This window comes from Pinus tabuliformis, chromosome 4_2, assembly GCF_031772625.1.
Source record: "Pinus tabuliformis cultivar Carrire ecotype Pingquan chromosome 4_2, CPIR1, whole genome shotgun sequence".
Taxonomy (NCBI): domain Eukaryota; kingdom Viridiplantae; phylum Streptophyta; class Pinopsida; order Pinales; family Pinaceae; genus Pinus; species Pinus tabuliformis.
Window position 1 is genome coordinate 455,927,431 of NC_142304.1, and position 20,822 is coordinate 455,948,252.

A 20,822-nucleotide genomic window follows, 5' to 3' on the forward strand; every position below is an offset into this window, starting at 1 on the left:
CAAACAGTTCGCGTGCGATCTTTACCCTTCCACGTTTTATATAAAAATCCAGAAGGGCATTCGCCACAGCCGCATGGAGCTTACACCCTCTTCTTCTGATTCGGCCATGGATCTCCATGCTAAGATGCAGAGATGGCCAGGCGATACAAGCCGGAAGAACATTGGCAAAGATGAAGAGATTCTGCGAGACGTTTGTTTCTGTCATCTGGTGGAAGAGATACAGGACCTCCTGGGGAGGGTCAATCTTTGCGGAAGATCCATTCATCAATGTGCTAAGATACCCATCGCGTTTGGGCTTTTGGTTGAAAACCCTGCAGGCTTCCACCATGCAGCCGCTCTTCTCCAACCTCCGCCGCGGGCTCGTGACCAGATCTTCGTCCTCGGCCCTCGTGTTCGTGCCTCTTGGACCGCCTATCACACTGTGCCCCCTTCCTCTGCAGCTGTTGACGACGCCGCCATGAGAAAGCCCTGTTCGCACTTGGAATCGGGACATCGCTGCAATCTTTGTTTCTTCGGAAAAAATGCAATTAATCTCTTCTCTTTATGTCCCACATTACGAGGCTTTCCATTTACAATTATTTTCAAGACCAAAATAAGTCTTCCATCCCCCATAATCCTTTTCTCAATGCTATAGTTCAAGTTGAGCTTGTGATGAATATCAATTCCTAGGTACTTGTAGGAAGACACTTCCTCCAAGTTACTATTGTCATACTGATCTAGAATTGATCTAAGACAATTAATAAGGTATTACAGACTCATGTGCATGGATGTGCCTATGTTATTTTATACAACGGATCGATAAGATTGCGAAATACATAGGCACTAAAGCACTTAAAGAAAACATAACTGGAAAACATATTAACACAACAAGTTTAATAAGGAGTTCGCCCAATACTCCTAGGCTATGTCTCCTGGTCTAGCCTTCAGTGGTGGCCTCTCTATTATGTTTTCAGAGAAGAGTTTTTACAACAGCGAGTTCAATTTGAGTTTCACTCAGCAGATACAAATCAGTAAGACTGTACTTGGATTCCCCAAGTCTCTAGAGTACACAAACTCTCCTCACTGAACTCTTGACCTCTATTGGTGACAGTAGTATGATCCCAAATGGAGACTCATACATGATAGGAATTACATAGGAGTGCACTTGAATCTCCAAGCCTTCTCTAGAGCACACAAACTCTCTGACTCTCTCTATCTTTGTCTTGACTCTAGCTCGATGCTATCTTTGCTTCTACAGGTCAGCTTGGCTTCATCTGTCTGCTTTTGGCTTACTAACTCACTTGCTTTCTTTCTCTGTTAGCTTGTGGCTTTAAAGCAAATCTACTTTCTGATTGTTCATTTCCGCTTCCCAGCTTTCCGGTTTCCCTGCCTCTATCCATTTGAATCTCTCTGTTCTGTGTAATCATCATTGTATAACTCCTCACAAGGAGGTGGCCACCCATTTCATAATGCACTGAGTTTCAGCTCTCTTTGACGTTTTCAAAACGGTCGTTTCTTCCGTTAACTCCAAGAATGCCTGCAAAACACGACGTTCTGCCAACGCATCGTCCACATCAAACTTCAAATCTTATACAACTCTGCTTATTGACCCCGTCAAATCTAGTCATCCATCTGAACGCATCTCCGCCATTGATCTGGGGGCCCCAGATCCTACGGTCATCATTCATAATGGGCAACTAAGTAGCATGATGTTTACCCATCCGATGTGAACAATTTTCTCTCTCTTCTACCGGACACGTCACACTCGATGTAAGGCATGAAGCGGGACTCGGAACTGCTTACCACTCAAAACCCCTCCAATATTCTGTCGGTTTTGTTGAATCCTGCTTCCATAGAATTCGAATGATATCCATTGCATTTTATAATTTTTTGGGTCCGGGTGCTTGCGGCCTTTCCTTCTTTGATGGTTTTTCCCTGCGAAATGACCCCTGTTTCTCGAAATGGCATTCGGATCACTAATTTGTGATAGTGCACGTTACCATGTGCCGAGGGTCTGCATTTTTGATGGACGGTCCTCATTGCTCCCCGTTGATCACAAATTGTAACTATTACGAGGATATCTCCGATAAGCTTGATCTTTATAAGACTTTTAATCCTTGGCATGATTTTTAAAGAGTTCATGAAAACATAGAGAGTGTTCTAGGATCCAATTTGAATCACAACCTTCCCACTGAAAAATCTTTTGGTCCACCAAAAGATGGTTTTTAAGCATCAATCAACTGAGGATATAGATTCCTCGCTAGCCCAATTTCTATCTATCTCGCACTGCTTGGTTTTGAACCTTTGAGCCTAATCCTGATGTACTCAACATCCCCTCTGTGCGTAGTTCTCACCTTCTTGTCCAGAACAATGTCTTATTGCAATTCATTGAGATATTCAGGCAACAGATCATCAATAGAAGGCAATTGAATCTGCTCTTCGAGATCTTCAATTAATGAAGGTTCAAATAGTCTCAAGCTTTCTACGTTAACTACTGAATAGATGTGCATGTAAGCTAGAAAATCAAGGCAAAAAGCATTCTCACCGATTTTCTCAAGTATCTTGAAAGGTCCATACCTTATCGGCTTCAGCTTCTTACCTTCACCTTGCATTCTATCTTTGTTGATATACAACCAAACTTGATCACCAACTTGGAAACTATTCTCATTCCGATGCTTATCATGCCTTGCCTTGTATTTGGCTTGGATCTTTTCCAACTATTCCTATACTACCTGGTGAATCTCTTGGATTTTTTCAATGAACTTGGTTGCCTTGTCCACATCATTGTGTCCATCAACTTCTATGTCTTTACCAAAGACAAAATCCAATGGAGACCTTGGTATGAAACCAAAATAGGTCCCAAAAGGAGATCTATGTGTAGAAGAATGTTTAGCCCAATTGTAAGCATGTTGCACATAACAAAAATGTTCATCCCAAAGCTTGGGATGCTTGCTGCAATAGCCTCTGGGCAACTAGATTACTGTCATGTTGACCACTCCTATTTGGCCATCTGTTTATGGATTAAAGGTTGTGCTCTTCTTCAGTCTGGTGTCCATTAATTCCCACAGACTGGACCAAAATTTCCCAACAAATCGAGAATCTCGATCAGATGCAATGGAAGTGGATAATCCAAAATGAACCCATACATGCTGAAAGAACAACTTTGTTGTATGTTCAGTTGTAATCTGTTTGTTACAAGGTATTAAAATACACATTTTGCTGAAACTATCCACAATAACATATGAATAGTCATGACCTTTTCTAGATTTAGGCAGTCCCCCAACAAAGTCTGTGGAAATACTTTCCCAAGGATGAGGAGGAACTGGTACTGGAGTGTACAAGCCTAGTTTTCTATTGTTGGGCTTGCTTTTAGCACACATGCTACACCCTCTTATATATCTAGAAACTGTCTTCTCATTCATTTTGGGCCAATAACAAAATCTTTGCTGATGTGAAACTGTTTTACATACACCAAAGTGACCTGATATTAGAGAAGTGTGTGCTTCTCAAATCATCTTTACTCTTTCAGTTTGAGGAATGCATAACTTTCCCAAATGATACAAGAGTTGGTCCTTAACATGATAATCCAATTCTTCTACTTGTTTTCCATGACTTAAAGTTGCATATACATCTTTGAAATCTATATCTTGAGCATATTGTTCAATGTAGCTTTCATGCAATACTGAATTATGCTTAAATATAGTAGATGCATTTATGATTGGTCTAGACAACATATCTACAGCTTTATTGTGTATGCCCTTTTTATATCTAATGACAAGATGAAACTGTTGTAGAAAACCCATCCACCTATAGTGTCTTGATTGCTGCAACTTAGTTTGTGAGTGTAAATATTGAAGTGGTTGATGATCAATATTTATAACTGTCTCTTTCCCCATTAGATAATGTTTCAACTTTTTCACACTCTGTACTAATGCATACAATTCTTTATCATATGTGGGATAATTATCTACTGCAGAATTAAATGTCTCATAATGATAACATATGGGTTTACCATGCTGCATCAACACTACTCCCATGGCATAGTCACTAGCATCCATCTCAATCTCAAAGGGTCTCTGAAGATCGGGCAGTGCTAGTACAGATGTTGTACTAATATTTTCTTTTAAAGTGTCAAAGGCTTTTCGCTGTTTGCATCCCCACTAAAACACCTTATTCAATCCTATTAAAGCATGTAACGGAGCTGCAATCAAGGAAAAGTTAGAAATAAATTTTCTCCAATACTGTGCTACTCCTAGGAAGCTTCTAACTGTATAGCAGAATTGGGTTTAGGCCAGTTTACAATGACTGCAACCTTAGAGGGATCTAACTTCAATTCACCACCCCATACAATATGAACCAAATAATTCAAAGATGTTTTTCCAAATTCACATTTTGATAGCTTAACATAAAGATTTTGTCTTTTAAAAACATCTAAGGTCTGCTTTACATGATTCAAATGTTCTTCCCATGTTTTACTAAATATAACAATGTCATCTAAATATACAATGACAAAATCGTCAATAAAAGGCCTGAGTACATCATTCATTACTCTCATGAAAGTAACATGAACATTAGTTAAGCCAAAAGCCATAACCAACCACTCATACAATCCCTGCTTTGCTTTGAAAGCAGTCTTCCATGCATCTTGCTTTGCAACTCTGACCTGATGGTAGCCATTATGCAAGTCCAACTTGGAAAAGTAAACAACTTCTTCCAACTCATCTAATAGTTCATCTATACAAGGAAGCAGATAATGATTTTTTATCGTTATCTTATTCAGTGCTCGGTAATCAATGCACATTCTCCATGAGCCATATTTCTTTCTCACCAAGACAATTGGAGACCCACATGGTGATGTGATAGGTCTTATGACCCCTTTCTCGAGTAGCTCCTATACCTGCTTCTTGATTTCTGCATTCTCTAAAGCGGACAACCTGTACATTCTGATGTTAGGCAATGGAGCATCCTACTGCGAATTAATATCATGTACTATTTCGTTATTGGGTGGCAGACCTTTAGGTTCTTGAAATAGCATATCATATTTTGAAACAACCTTTTCTAAATTAGCTTTATATTTAGCATTACAGCCTTCAAATGCTTTGGTTTTATCAAGATTCTTTTCCTTTACAACCATCAATAAAAATTGTTTGCATGAAATTACAATTCTTTTCATCTGCACTGAGTTTATGAGAGTAATTATACATAAGTTTATGAGCTCTTACAATATATTCAATTCCATCTTTAACGAGTTGATACTTGTTTTCATCCCTATAGGAAATGGCTTTTCTATCATACAAGTAAGGACTTCCTAAAGCAATTCTGCATATATCCAAGGGAACAATATCTAACTCAACCTCATCTACAAATGCTGACACAATAGATAACCTAAGTTTACATTGTCCAGTCGCTTGTAGCTTTGCCTTATCACCTAACCAACCAAATGGATATGGCTTCTTGTGAGGTGTGGTTAGTAAAGTTTGTTTACAATTGCTTCAGAAATTAAGTTTACTTGTGAGCCACTATCAAACAAAGTATCAATCTTTTGCTGCTTGGGAAGAACTCTAATATGAAAAAGCTCATGTCTTTTTCTCTCATTTTCTTCATTATCAGTAGATTGTGCAGAATTACTAGTAGATGCTTCAGAATTTTTACCTTTTGTACTTGTGGTTGCAATTGTTGTGTCATCCCCTGAGTCTGACCCCAAATCCTTCTGAATAGCTACAACACTCTTCTTCTTTTTGCCATTGTACTTCTTGGGTTTCAGCTCGGGATGAAAAATCCAACAGTGTTCATCATCATGCGCATCCTTCTTGTAGTGAGCGCATGAAGGTTGGTCTTTTGTACAACATTTGTCTTCCTCTCTTTCCATTTCTTCTTTCCCTTTTCCTTGCTCTTGCTTGGAGTGGGTTTTGATGATCCCCAAACTTCTGGGTTCACATTCTTACCTCTAGCCTCTAGATGTGTAGCCTGAACAGATACCTCATCTATGCTAGTGGGATTAAACATGAGAATGGTATGTCTCAAATAACTATGTAGACCAACTATATACTTCAGCAAAGTTTCAGGTGAGTCTAAAGAAATCCCTAGAATCAAAGCTCTTTTTCCAAATTCTTTAGTGTAACCTTGTACACTTGCCCTTTCAATTGGCAAAGAGTTTGGCAACTCATCATAGCTTGCTACATATAACCTAGTGGATAGATTTCTTTTTTAATTGCAGAAACAAATTCATTCCAGGTAGAAAGAATTTTACCATGCTTCTTGAAATCAGCTTGTGTCCTGCCTTCCCACCATACCAGGGTGGTGCCTCCAAGGCATAGCCTAGCCAACTGAATCTTCCTCCTTTCTAAATCGATGTTCTGTAATCTACAATATACATTAATCTATCTTATCTAGTTATCTAGCTTTTCTACATTCAATTCTCTGTCATAAACTGCCAAATCAAACTTCATATCTAATTTAATCAAAGAAGGTTTCTTCTTTTTCTTTCCAGGGCTTTCTTTGTGTGAAGAAGATGATGATGAAGGTGATGATGGGGGAGATGGTGGAGAGGGCTTCTCTTCCTTTCCTTTGCCTTCTGGGTGGGAAACTAGAAGAGGTTCTTCTACTCCTTTGTCTTGTTTGGAGATTGATGACTCTTCACCTCTACCTTTCTTAAATTCTCTATACATTTCTTCTACCATGGCTCTCATGGTCATGAAACTGTCCATGAACTAGGAGTCTGATTCCAAGGGACTTTCTTCTGACATTTTCCTCTTAGGATAGACTCTTCCAATTTCTGGGTTAGCTTCAACCAACTCTCCTTCTCCTAATTTAAGCTTTGATCTAGTTATCATTCAACAAAAATGAATCCAGCACAAGCTTGTCTAACCTTAGCAACCTAGAGCTCTGATACCACTTGATCTAGAATTGATCCAAGACAATTAATAAGGTATTACAGAATCATGTGCATGGATGTTCCTATGTTATTTTATGCAACAGATCGATAAGATTGTGAAAAACATAGGCACTGAAGCAGTTGAAGAAAAAATAATAGGAAAACATATAAACACAACAAGTTTAACAAGGAGTTCACCCAATACTCCTAGGCTACGTCTCCCGGTACAGCCTTCAGTGGTGGCCTCTCTATTATGTTTTCAAAGTAGATTTTTTACAACAGTGAGCTCAATTTAAATCTCACTTAGCAGATACAAATCAATAAGACTATACTTAGATTCCTCAAGTCTCTGGAGTACAAAGACTCTGCTCACTAAACTCTTGACCTCTATTGGTCACAGTAGTATGAGCCCAAACTGAAACTCATACATGACATGCAATACAGAGGAGTGCGCTTGAATATCTAAAGCCTTCTCTGGAGCACATAGACTCTTTGGCTCTCTCCATCTCTGTCTTCACTCTAGCTCGATGTTGCCTTTGCTTCTACAGGTAATCTTGGCTTCTTGTCTCTTCTTTCGGCTTACAAAATCATTTTCTTGCTTTCTCTATCAGCTTATGGCTTTAAAGCCAATCTTCTTTCTGACTATTCATTTCCACTTCCTGGCTTTCCAGTTCCCATGCCTCTGTCTGTTTGAATCCCTCTGTTCTAAGTAATCATCATTGTATAATGCCTCACAGGGAGGTGGCCACCCATTTCATAACGAACTGAGTGTCAGTTCTATTGGACGTTTTTGAAACGAATGTTTCTTCTGTTAACTCTAGGAATGCCCATGAAACACGACCTTCTTCCAACAAATCATCCATATCAGACTTCAAATATTATAAAACTCTCCCTGTTGACCCCGTCAAATCTGGTCATCCATCGGAATGCATCTCTATCGTTTATCTAGGGGCCCCAGATCCTACTGTCATCATTCATATTGGGCGACTAAGTAGCATGATGTTTACCAGTCCGATGTGAATGGTTTTCTCTCTCTTCCGTCGAACGTGTGGCACTCGTTGTATGGCATCAGGTGGGACTGTGTTGAAACCACTTACAGCTCGAAGCACCTCTGATATTCTGTCGGATTTACGGAATCCCACTTCCACGGAATTGGAATGATATCCATTGCATTTTATAATTTTTCAATTTTGAGTGCTTGCGGAATTTCCTTCTTTAAGGGGTTTGCCTTATAAAACTATCCCCATTTCTCGAAATGGCCTCCAGATTTCTAATTTGTGATAGCATGTGTTACCATGGGCCGACGGTCTGTGTGCTTGACTGATGGTCCTCATTGCTCTGCGTTGATCACAAATTGCAACTGTTACGAGGATATCTCTGTTAGATTAATCTTTATAATACTTTTAATCCTTGGCATGATTTTTAAAGAGTTCATGAAAATTTAGAGAGTGTTCTGGGATCCAATTTGGATCACATATATAAAATTAGTGTAAGTGTCCTTCTTGGATTTGATAATCATAATTTTTTTTTTGTCAGTGTTAACAATCATACCCATGGTAGAGCAGAAATCCTTAAGAAGTCTAAGTTGCTTATCAAGATCAGATGGGAACCTTATGAGAAGAACAATATCGTCAGCGTAGAGAAGAATGACGATGAGTATCCTAGCTAAGATCGTGCCAACACATCTTGCTTCCTCTAAACAACCTTCTAGCTTGTCAATTTAAATGCCAAATAGGGTAGGGGAGAAGAGGCACCTTTCTTTAACTCCGATATTACACTTAATATCTTTCGACCACCCATCATTGCTTTTTAAATTGGCCATTACATTCTCGTATAACCTTATAGCGGAAACTCTCAACTTAAAATGAACCTTTAGCTCTTCTTATCTGTTCCAAAGGTTGTTTCTAGGAACTGTATCAAAGCCTTTCTAAAGTCGAAAAAGCACCAAAAGAGATTGGATTTATCATTGCGACATTCCTCCATAATGATCCTAAGCTTAACGAGGTGGTTTGTTGCTGAGTGTTGCTTTCTAAAAAACGCTTGGCCTTTAGCTTGCTTACCTTCACTTTCAAGCCATATGCTCAACTTCCTTTCCAAAATAATACCATATAATTCGACGAGGAGAGGGCTGATCATAATTGTTCGATAATTAGAGGGGTTATTTGTATCCCCACTTATAAAAATAGGGATAATGATGCTTTGAGTCCATGGTTTAGGGAACCATTACTTGACCGCTTGATTGAAAAGCTTGTGAATGTGGAGGAGGAGGAAAAGACCTCTAATTTTAAGATTTCCACCTGGTAACCTTGAATGTCCTTAGCTTTCCCATTAGCCAAGTAATTCACCCCAAAATTAGTGTCTTCTAATGAGAAAACGTCTTTCGTTGTGAGCAGGGTTTCAAAGTTATCCATGACATTTGGAGATTCATAAAGCTTTTTAAGATAGGAATTCTAGTCGTGCAAAGCAATTTTATTATTGTCTTTATTTTTCCTAGTTAGAATCTGCCTCCAGAATTTCTTAGGAGCTACCTTAGAGAGGTGTAAGAGATTCTCTTGTCTTTTATGAATATACTACCTTGTTTTCCTTTTAGTTAGGACTGTGTATATTTTTATCTTGCCAATTTTAAGAGATTCATCAACAACTTCCTTAATTGCTCTCCTCCCACTTTTACAATCTTTGTCATACCATGGGTTGGTTTTGATATTTGTTTTATTACTTGAAACTTCAATTGAGAACTTTTTAATATAATATGAGAGGGTTGTAGTGAAATTATGATAGAGATCTTCTATGTTGTCTATACTAGATAAAGGAAGAAAATTAGTTTTTAATTCGTTTAGAAAGAGATATTTTTTATTTCTATCAAAGATTAACTTCTTTTGGATATAAGGATTATCTTCTATGGGATCTCTATGCATGAAAAAATTGAGAGTTATGAGTAAAGGCCTATGATCAGAGTGAGGCTCATGGTCATTTAAGATGTCAAAATTTGTTATTTAGTTTTATAGAGGGAGATCACAGATAGCATAGTCTACCACACTGCTACCAAGCCCATGGATGCAAGTCATCTAGCTAGAATTGGGCCACTTCTTTAGACTGTTGCAAATTATGAGATCGTGAGCATTACAGAGCTTAACTAGCTACGACCTAAACAAATTCTCCACAAGGTCTTTAGAGCTCCTTTTGTACCAGCTAACCAGAGGAAGGTCTTCATCTAACCAAAGAGGATTAGGGTTGGAATGATTACTTAGAAGAATAGCTTGGTTGCTTGAAGTTTGAGCATTAAAGTCACCCATTAAAAGGATATTGCCTTCGTTCCTTAGGCTAGAAATATCATTCTCTAAACCATTGTAGGAACTATTTTTATCTAGATTTTTTTTCTTATAGAAGATAGAATTGATGGGGGGGGGGGGGGAATAACAGATTGCTATGTAGTTCTTTTTATCATAAATGTCAGTAATTTCTATCTAACTATATTAGTTGTAAGGGTCATTTTTATAAATCCTAGCACGGGGAGAGATGTTCTTCTTAATGAAACAAGCTATACCCCCAATGCCTCTATGGGAGGGTCGATTATTCCAGGTAGACCATAATGAAAAACCATCTATGTTAGGGACCTTATATTCTTTGTGCTCCTAAGTGTCAACAAGCAAAATAATATCAACATCATTCGAGATCCAACTTAGCTTGGGGCCTTTGCTCCACGGAAAGCCCCAGTAGTTGCAAGAAAGAATCCATACCATGTTGAATTGCTATTTATTATTATCTTTTTGGTTTATATCTCAAATAATGGCTTTTCTGTTTCTGATTATTGCCCACTTTCCTTCCTTCCTAGCTTCCTTTACCTTTTGAACCTCCTTTCCCAATTCTGCTTGATCTTTTGGAATGAGATCTTCATTTATAAATATTCCTGTTCCTTTTAGACTTGAGGTTTTACTAAGTATGTCATACTTATGGTCATTAGAGCTCACCTTTATTCGGATCACCCTTCCTTTATTCTCAGTTAGTTTCCCAACCTTGTTGCTTCTATGAGACACATTGTTTCAATTTGTAATCTATTATGTAATTTTGTTTGGGTTATGGCTAAAGTATCATCGTCTACCTCCTCATATAAACCAAAGATTATAAGGTTTAGGGCCCTTTTTTTACGCTCATGGTCTAATTCTATCCATTTTTTCGTTTCATCTTTAGTTGGTTTGATATCTAATTTACCTACCACACTATTTAGGGTGAGGTGGCCATTAACTTTTTCTTCTAGCTCTTTAATCATGTCCTTCATTTTAATACTCTCCAAAGTATCAACATCTACTTACTAGGATGTTTGGTTCATATCTTGGTTTTGTTTTTCTATAACCTGCAACCTAGTCTCCATTGCCTCCATCTTATTCTCCAATAGTTCTATTTTATTTTCTATTTGTTTTTGGATATTGTGTTTAAGAGATGTGAATTTATTTTTGAGCATGGCTGCTAACTCTGTTTGTAGCTTGACTTCTCTTTCTTCTCTACATTTCTCTAAGGACTCTATATACTCATACAGGCTCTGTAGAGTAACTGTGCTAGGTCTACCTTTGGTAATTGTGGTGAATTATTCATGCTTGAAAATATATGAGCAGAGCAGATATGTATTAGAAATGATATATATATATATATATATATATATAGATATATAAAATAATAATTATTAAATTAAAAATTAATAATCACAAGTATTGATTAGATTAGACACCCTCACAGTGAACCTCTATTGTTGAAATAATAAGAAATGATATCTCTTCAATGGATATTTTTTGCCCAAATAGTCATCAATCTTTCAAATCTACGAACTACAATTAATTATATATATATATATATATATATATATATATATATATATATATATAATTATTATTAAATACAAAAATTAATAATTACAAATGTTGATTAGATTATTGATGGTCTATGATCATGCAAGATATTTTCTATTGTGATCAATTTTGATCTATTGCAAAATAAGCAAATTGATAAAAAAATAATTGATCTCTTTAACACATTCATAATTTTTATATTTTTGATGATATGTAAACTCTAATGTTCTAAATATTTAGAATTTGATATTTACCTAATATGAGTATAGACCTGAAAAATATTTTTATTTATTAAAATTTTGGACTTTAAAAATGATATATATATATATATATATATATATAGATATATAATATAATATAATATAATAATTCAATATTTTTAATTATAATTAATATCACATTTTTATGTTTTTATTTTTTTTATTTTATATTTTTTTTCCCGCACAATATTTTTTAAAATTAAAAATAGATATAAACATATGAATAAAATAATAATAATAAGTGATGCTTCTCCCTATTTTCCAACGATATAATCAATAGTTCTCATCCCCGGGAAATCTTCTTCGGCGACAACTATTTTTGAAGGTACTTTAAACCTTTTTAGGCTTGTACGTTACGTTGCTAGCCATAATTATATTCTTAAAAGAAAAACACCAATTTTTATAAAGAAGAGATGATAATATATATTATTATAAGAAGTTTATATTGTAATATTTTATAGTCAAAATAGTTTGATTTTTTATAAAAAAAAAATTAATTTATTGAAGTTTTAAAAAGGAAATGATTAAATTTAATATTTAAAATTAAAAATAATTTTTGAAATTTTATTTTTGATTAGTTTATATAAATAAAATCAATAATTTTACAAAAGAATCTTTATATGTTATTAGTATCATAAAAATATATCTATTAAATCTCAATAATTATGAAAAACAACATACACCTTGAACTTAATATTTATAGATATGCATGTCAAACATATGTTTGACTTTTAATTAATGTGTAACTTTTGAAAACAAAAATAATAAAAAATATATATGCCACTAAGTGTTATTATAATACATCAAATCTGAATATTTATGAAAAACAACACACACCCTAAACATTAATATTTATAAAAAATTCATTATTTATGGAAAGTTTCATTTGTAGGTATGTGTGTAAAACTCATGTTCAACTTTTAATTATTTTGTAACTTTGAAAATAATTTACAAAATATACTCATGTTTTTGAAAAATTTTGACAATCACATTTTTATTTTATGATTTTTTTTTGCGGTTTAATATATAGATTTTTTAATTTTAAATGTGAAATCACTTTATCTATAGATTCACCTTTCACCTTTATATAGAATATTGACATATATAATCTACTTAATATGTCACTACTTAAATATAATATTTCTATATTATAATGGAACATCTTTAACAAAATCTCTTTTAAGTCTTATTACTAGGACTTCAATACTATTGGAACAACTACAAAAAGATCCAACAAATGCACTTATGATATTCTATCGCTTCCTGTATCAATATAGAGATATTTTTGAAAATGAAATCTAAGTTCTTCCTCAAAACCCTTGCTACATTTGAGTTCCTTCCTATACTAATACAACTTTTTTAGATTGATGATCAACATTTCAATATATATATATATATAGTTCTTCCTCAAAACCCTTGCTACATTTGAGTTCCTTCTTATACTAATACAACTTTTTTAGAGATGATCAACATTTTAGTTTATATATATATATATATATATATATGAGAATGGTTTTTTACCTTCATAAAATTATTTATATTTGGAACTAATATTATAGTTTCAATTTTACATTTATTGACTGTCTAATTTATTAGTAATTTAAATTCCCCCAATACTTATAAATACTTTTCTATTGGTTTTTTCATAAAAATATAAAATGTCTAAAACTCAATTGTTCGTGTACTAACAAAATATTTCAAAATAATATAATGTATTGATAAGAAAAAACAATCTCTCATCCATTATAAAACTTTATAACTCTTTAGTATGCCCCTAAGTCCACATGCACCTTTATAATTAATTATGTTTTCTTAATATTATATAATATTTTTATTCCAAACAGTTTTACCTACCTTCAATAACTAGCTTGATGTTATGCACAACTTGTGTAAGAGTCTTACAAGGCCTAGAAATATCAAGTTGTCAAATAACGCAACATAAATACTTATAAAAAATTGAAGATGTATTAGTTATTTAAGAATATAGAGAGCAAATAAAAGTCAATTGATGTTATTTGTTGTGGAAGTTTGTTATAAATGATTTTAATGCAAAATAAATATTTCATTGTTTTAATTAAATACTTATGAACATTAACTTTGTGAATCAAACTATAAAATTATCCTTACATAAAAACTTTAACAATTTTATTTGCTTTAATATTTTGAATCTTTTTTAATATTGTGAAATAGAAACCTAAATTCAAAAATTTAAAATATTATAATGTTACTTGCAAAATAAAACTTTACAAATTATAAGTTTTATTATAAAAATATCTTTATATAAATATCTTAACAATTTTCTTTGTTTTAATATATTAAATTTTCTTTTAGTATTGTGAAATAGAAACCAAAATTCAAAAATAAAGAAAATCTAAATTATTATAATAGTACTGACAAAATAAAACTTTACAAGTTACGAGTTTTAATAATTAACAATAATTTTTACTATCCATAACTTTTTGCATAAAAATAAGTATTAAGCACGTGTGATAATTTTAAAATTATAAATTATTAAAATCAATTAATTTTTCTTTCTATTTTTAAAAGATAAAATTGCAGACACTCAATAATATATTTTATTAATTGTTGAATGAGGAAATTACACACATATTTATACAAACAAAAGTCTCAAGATGAGAATGCTATCTTAGACGTACAATAGTGTGGTTGAGAGATTCTCTCAACCACACACTAAACTAGGAGAAACTATATTCTAGCTTATTCCTATTATGTAGGAACAAACTCCTCAAATAGAAAATTACAACCATAGACAAGTAGGAATTAATTATTTCCAACTCCCCCCCTTAATGACTACTTGTCATGATAGTCAAATCCACCACCATCAGGCGAATTGCATGTACAAAACCTCCAAAAACACAATCTGCCACCCTCGGACAGATCCACAACTTCTCTGATCCCGCGGATCCCCTTGAAGGTGAATTGGCGCGATCCTGAACGAAAAACCCGCGCCCATTGGCGCGATTAATGGCCTAACAGACGCGCCAGTTGGCCTTCCTGGCACTGCTGTCAGCGGGAAAAACGTGCCAATCCCCTTCTACTCAGAAAAAATCATCTGAGTCCGAATCAGGTGTTCTGCAGTCCACTTGCTCAATTGAGCACAAAGCTCTCGTGTACACATAGCCGCAAAGGCAAGCTTGTCAAACAACGCATTGACATCCACGATTCCAGCCACAAAGGCACCTCAAGCCACATAGGCGATTCAGCCACAAAGGCAACTCAAGCCACAAAGTCGATTCAACCACAAAGGCAAGCTGGCCACAAAGGCACTTCAGTCACACAGACTATATAGATGGTTTCTGGCTCACCACCAACCATCACTTTACAGTGACAAAAGATGGTTTCTGGCTCACCACCAACCATAAACCATTACAAAGTGGTTTTAAGATCACCACGAACTTTCAGATGCCCTTAAAAATCTTACATCTGATTCCACATTTTGGAGTTTCTGGGTACATACAATGACTATTACAATAACATGCTAGGGAGTCTATTCCACAAGCCACACTAACTCAAACAAAAATCTACTTTGTTGTCCACCATAAACGTTGTCACTGCTCCTTTACCTCATCTGTGAGGGGTCCACTGATAAAGAAACCGGAACATAGGCACTCACAGCCACACGAAGAGAACACAATTTTCCCTTCAAGAACAGTAATCTAGGACTCCACGGTCCAATCCTCCATCGCATTTCAATATCCAATTCTCCTGGCATCGCAACATAATGCCACTTCCCTTACTCACAGTATCAAGGCTAGTCACTGTTTTCAAGCATACTGCCTCATGCTTGCTAACAATCTGCAACATGATCTCTGATGCAACTCCTCTAATGCCTTCTTCACTGTCATGTCTTCATTATATCTGGTTGCTAAACATTCCTGCAAATAAATTCGTCTATTGTTGGAATGGCCAGTTCCAACAGAGACACAAATGTGTGACAATAGTTGGCCAAACTAAATGCCACTATATTAATTTAACCAGAATTACATTACTAACATAACACTTTCTAAAAAATAAAATTTAAACAATGGCTCTCAAAATAAGAGATCATCATTCACCAGAATCTCGAAAATATTTGAAATCTGCAATCAAGAAATCCAAGAATTTGCCAAAATTTTAAGCATAAAAAATGGCTGCGGAAGCCCACTGGAAAGGGCAGAGAAAGGAGACTTCCGTTATGTCGTGAGCGAGCGGAGTAACTTCATCCTCGTCGGGATCATCGTGGTGCATCAGAACCAGCACCTTGTCCCGTGGCCCAGGGTTTCTGTTAGAAGCCTCTTCCTTCAATTCTGCCCTGTAAAGCTCGTTATCAGAGGTTACGGCAAATTTGGATCTGGTCATGCGAGGAACCCTCTTGACGACCTTCTGCAACCACGAATCATTTTTCCACGCATTTGTATCAGGGCAATAACATACACATTTGGAGGTCCATTCCGCAGAACCACCGACGAAGGAAGGATGGTAGACAACTTGGGCCTTGCTGTGAAGAACATCGACGGTGGCATCCTCGATACCTTCGAGGCGCTTGACAGCCTTCTCAATGGAGGCAGCGCATGCAGAGCACTGCATGCCAGAGACCTTAAAGAGGGCCTTTCGGATCCCCAGCAGCTGCCTTGACGAGTCCCCGGGGGATTCGATGGGGTACCTCGGCATCGATGGATAATGAGGAGGCGGAACCAGAACCACACCGGATTCCCTCTCCCCTCCATTCTCCCTGTGCTTCAGCTTCCACATTGATTCTGCTGGCAATAGCCCCAGCCTCTACAGTATGAGCCTCAACCACAGCGGGTACTCCTCCCTTCAAAGCTCCGCAAGATGGCATCCCGTTGCCACGCCCACTCTCACCGTGAGCAGCTGGATTATCAAACCCATTCCCATCGCCCACATCAAAAGCCATAGCAAGCCACATAGGCGATTCCCTGGATCAAGAAACGCAATGCTCATGAGAAATCCAGGCCCCGCAAACAGCCACAGCTTCCGCCATGAAAACGGAGGCACGTAACCCTTGTCTTCTCCGTCCGGATCATCTATATTAACAACAATTTTCTCACTGCTCTCATAAGCTCGTTCCTCTCCATCGATTTCCAGCCGCTGACCTATTGTCTTCTTCGACTCATCCAGTAACAGCAGCGAGATGCCATGGCTCGAAACATAAAAGGTCCTATGCGCACGGCGGTCAAAGGAGGTCTCAATAGCCTGCTCCCTCAGATCCAGAACCCTGCCACGGTACAGACCCGGGTTCGTTTCCCGGCTGGTACAATAGCAGCTAAAAGAAAACCATAGACTGAGAGAAGAAATTCAAAACCCCTACCGCACCAGAAGCAATTGAAATTCCGATAGAAAACACCAGATCCACCAACAATCTCCACGGATAACAAAGCTCACCAGTAGAGTCGGGTCCCACAGCAGCTCGATCTACCTTCTACAACATCCAATCAACAACTCAACGCCTCACGTGCTTCGTCAACGGGCCCAGTGCCTAACCAATGAGAAAATTTGCGTTGGCTACTGAACATAGATCCATATGTTGCGTTTCTTCAGTCTCGTCCTCAGCCCTCTTAATCCTTCTTTTCTCACCGCTCTAGCAGATCCACTCTCACCACACAACGATCTACTGGCGATCTATGATCCACAGCCTGATCCACAGTCTTCAGGCCACACACCGAGCGCCAAGCTGCCACCGGTGAAAAATGAGGGCCAATGTAGCCCCGATCAACACACAGATCACTGTGCGACTGCTGTGTGTGGTTGAACATTGGAACCTATCGCCCTTCTAGCAAATGCTGGCAAACAAAATGATGTTGTATGCATCTCTAAATTATAGAACTTTAAGGGACGCTTTGACTCAACATTAGATTCCTGCTTTTCGATAGGGTTAATGGGACGTTGGAAGTCTACAGTTGGTCCCTCAGTTGAACACAGCATAAAACCAATTACCCCACTTGGATACATGGGAACAGTTTTCCATGCATAATTAACTTTGGCGGCAAGCTGAAACAATAACTTCAATGATGGGCATGTGCAACAAAATACTTTCTGCCTGGGTACACACTACACCTCCTGGTCGCAAAGCTCTTGCCACCAATTCAAAAAATGGCTTTTTAAATAGTTCCTCTGCAGGACCTATTGGGTCTGGCGAATCTACAATAACAACATCATACAGGCCTTCTGGAGACTCCCTTAAGAATGCAACTCCATCACCAACATTAACCCTCACACGAGGATCATCAAAGCCCACGGCAATTTCGGGGAAATATTGTTGGGATACATCTATGACCATTCCATCAATTTCACAAATATCAATCTGCTCAACTGACATATGTCGAGAAACCTCACGAAGAACCCCACCATCACCTCGAGGCATAAAACTCGACCAGAACGCATAAAACTCGACTATGGCACGTATCCACCGCTATTACAATCGAGAGCGACTCCACACCAGCCACACCAGTATCTCGATCGACCCACGATGATGGACAAACAAAAACAAAAGTAGTTTATTTCTCTATGCCCAGGAGGAGCCAAGCCCAGGAGGGGCCAGGCCCTCACATGCTCTGATACCAAGATAAAATTGCAGACACTCAATAATATATTTTATTAATTGTTGAATGAGGAAATTACACACATATTTATACAAACAAAAGTCTCAAGATAGGAATGCTATCTTAGACGTACAGTACTGTGGTTGAGAGATTCTCTCAACCACACACTAAACTAGGAGAAACTATATTCTAGCTTATTCCTATTATGTAGGAACAAACTCCTCAAATAGAAAATTACAACCATAGACAAGTAAGAATTAATTATTTCCAACTTCAAAAACTATTCTACTTGACAGTAAGTCTAATACAATGATTTTATTCATTTAATACGACTTTCATCTGTGTGACCCATAACGTCAACGTCATTGTTTTCATTGGAGAAACTGAATGTTTGGACACTGTTAAAGAATGTTGTCAACCAACATAACCGATCATGTAATAGACAATCTGTAATGAATATTGAGGCCGTAGTGATGGTGTGAAGATTCTTCATTACGTCTCGATATTACTTAACATTCTTTTATTCTTGAACATGTTATCATCTATTTTATTAATAATAAAATATTATTAATAAAATTAAAATATAATGTAATATTATAATATAAATTAATATTTTATTTTAAAATATAATAAAATAGGAAATTCAAATCAATATTATGGGGATAAAATATTTAAGTTATATTTATATATATGAAAATAATATGCTTAGTAATAATAATTGTATTTATCATTGTTAAATTTTGTTAATATTATTTATTTTCAAAAATTTTAACTCTTAAGATGATTGATCTTATCAAATTTTTAATACTTAAATAAGACATCAAAACACATTTATAAATGTTAGGGGTTATTGTAGTTGAGGTTAGATATTATTCGCACATTATTGTCACAATTTCTCCCTTGGATTTGGATCACGGTTCTCTAAAGTGCAAACTAAACCGACACATCGCTTATATATTTACAAAAAAAATATTAATATTTGATATATTATAGATTAAAATATTAAATATAATTAGTTATATTAGTAAGAAAATTGTAATTAGCAAATTAATAGTATTATAAACTATTGTATAATTTTTTCATATTATGTAAATAATAATGAATTTTAGAATTTTAATTTATATTGCATGATTATCAAGATCATTGTCATGATTAATATTAATCAAGATGATTATGCGGTATTATAACTTAAGGACATAAGATATTATTTGGAATTTTTTAACAATGGATATTATTTGAATTTTTTTAATAAAATATTTTTGTTGGAAACTCATTAGGAGATGAAGTTGTTAGTGTAGAAAATATTTAAAAAAAATAAATAATATGTGTATATGATGGAAAATTTAAGAGAAAATTATATTAATAAATAACTTTTAGTGTCACAAATATGATAGATTCTTTTATTTCATGGTGTTTTGAGAATTTACTAGCATCTAGTTTTATTATGAAGTTTATGAGAGTATGTTCTTAATGTAATAATCTTAATTGTGTTCTTAACATTAGTCAATATAGAGAGATATTTTTTTATCTCCTAGAAGTTGATCACATCTTTATAGTATTTAGCTTTTTTATAGTATGCGAAAATTAAATAATATATGTGTATATGATGGAAAATTTAATAGAAAATTATATTAATATATAACCTTTAGTGTCACAAACATGATAGATTCTTTTATTTCACGGTGTTTTGAGAATTAACCAGCATCTAGTTTCATTATGAAGCTCATGAGAGTTTGTTCTTAATGTAATAATATTTATTTTATTATTAACATGAGTCAATATAGAGAGATATTTTTTATCTCCTAGATGTTGATTAGATCTTTATAATATTTAGCTTTTTTATAGTATGTCATCTGTGACAGAGCCAAGGGTGGTGCGTTTTTCTAGAGTGATAGTATACCCTTTGAATTCCATGTTGTTTAACTTCTTCTTATATGTTAGATTGGTAATGACATCAATGGCTTAAATGGGGGAAAGGATTGTTCACTGGCTGAATATTGACTTTAATCATGAAATTGTAGGTTGTAAATTGATTTTGGATATATAGAGATAGTTAAATACCAAACCTTACTTGAATATTAACCTTACATGAATATAAAGTAATGCAGGTGATTAAATCCTCAAAGCAGACTTTTTCTTAATGACATTTACAAGGATATGCTTACTTACACTTTCTTCCAAATGTAGAACACATGAGACTGGAAACCAAGTCAAATGTATATTAATTAGTCTCTAACAATGATCCACAATGTGTACATATTAATACATACAAGAAAAAGTTGAATCAATTCCTAGGAGGTTTTGGACT

The 20,822-nt window shown here is 35.5% G+C and overlaps 1 pseudogene; it reads right to left on the reverse strand.

Moving 5' to 3' along the window:
* Positions 1–16,772: 16,772 nt before the first annotated feature.
* On the reverse strand, positions 16,773–18,336 carry LOC149169928 (spermidine synthase 2 pseudogene; annotated as a pseudogene).
* Between the last annotated feature and the right edge of the window lie 2,486 nt (positions 18,337–20,822).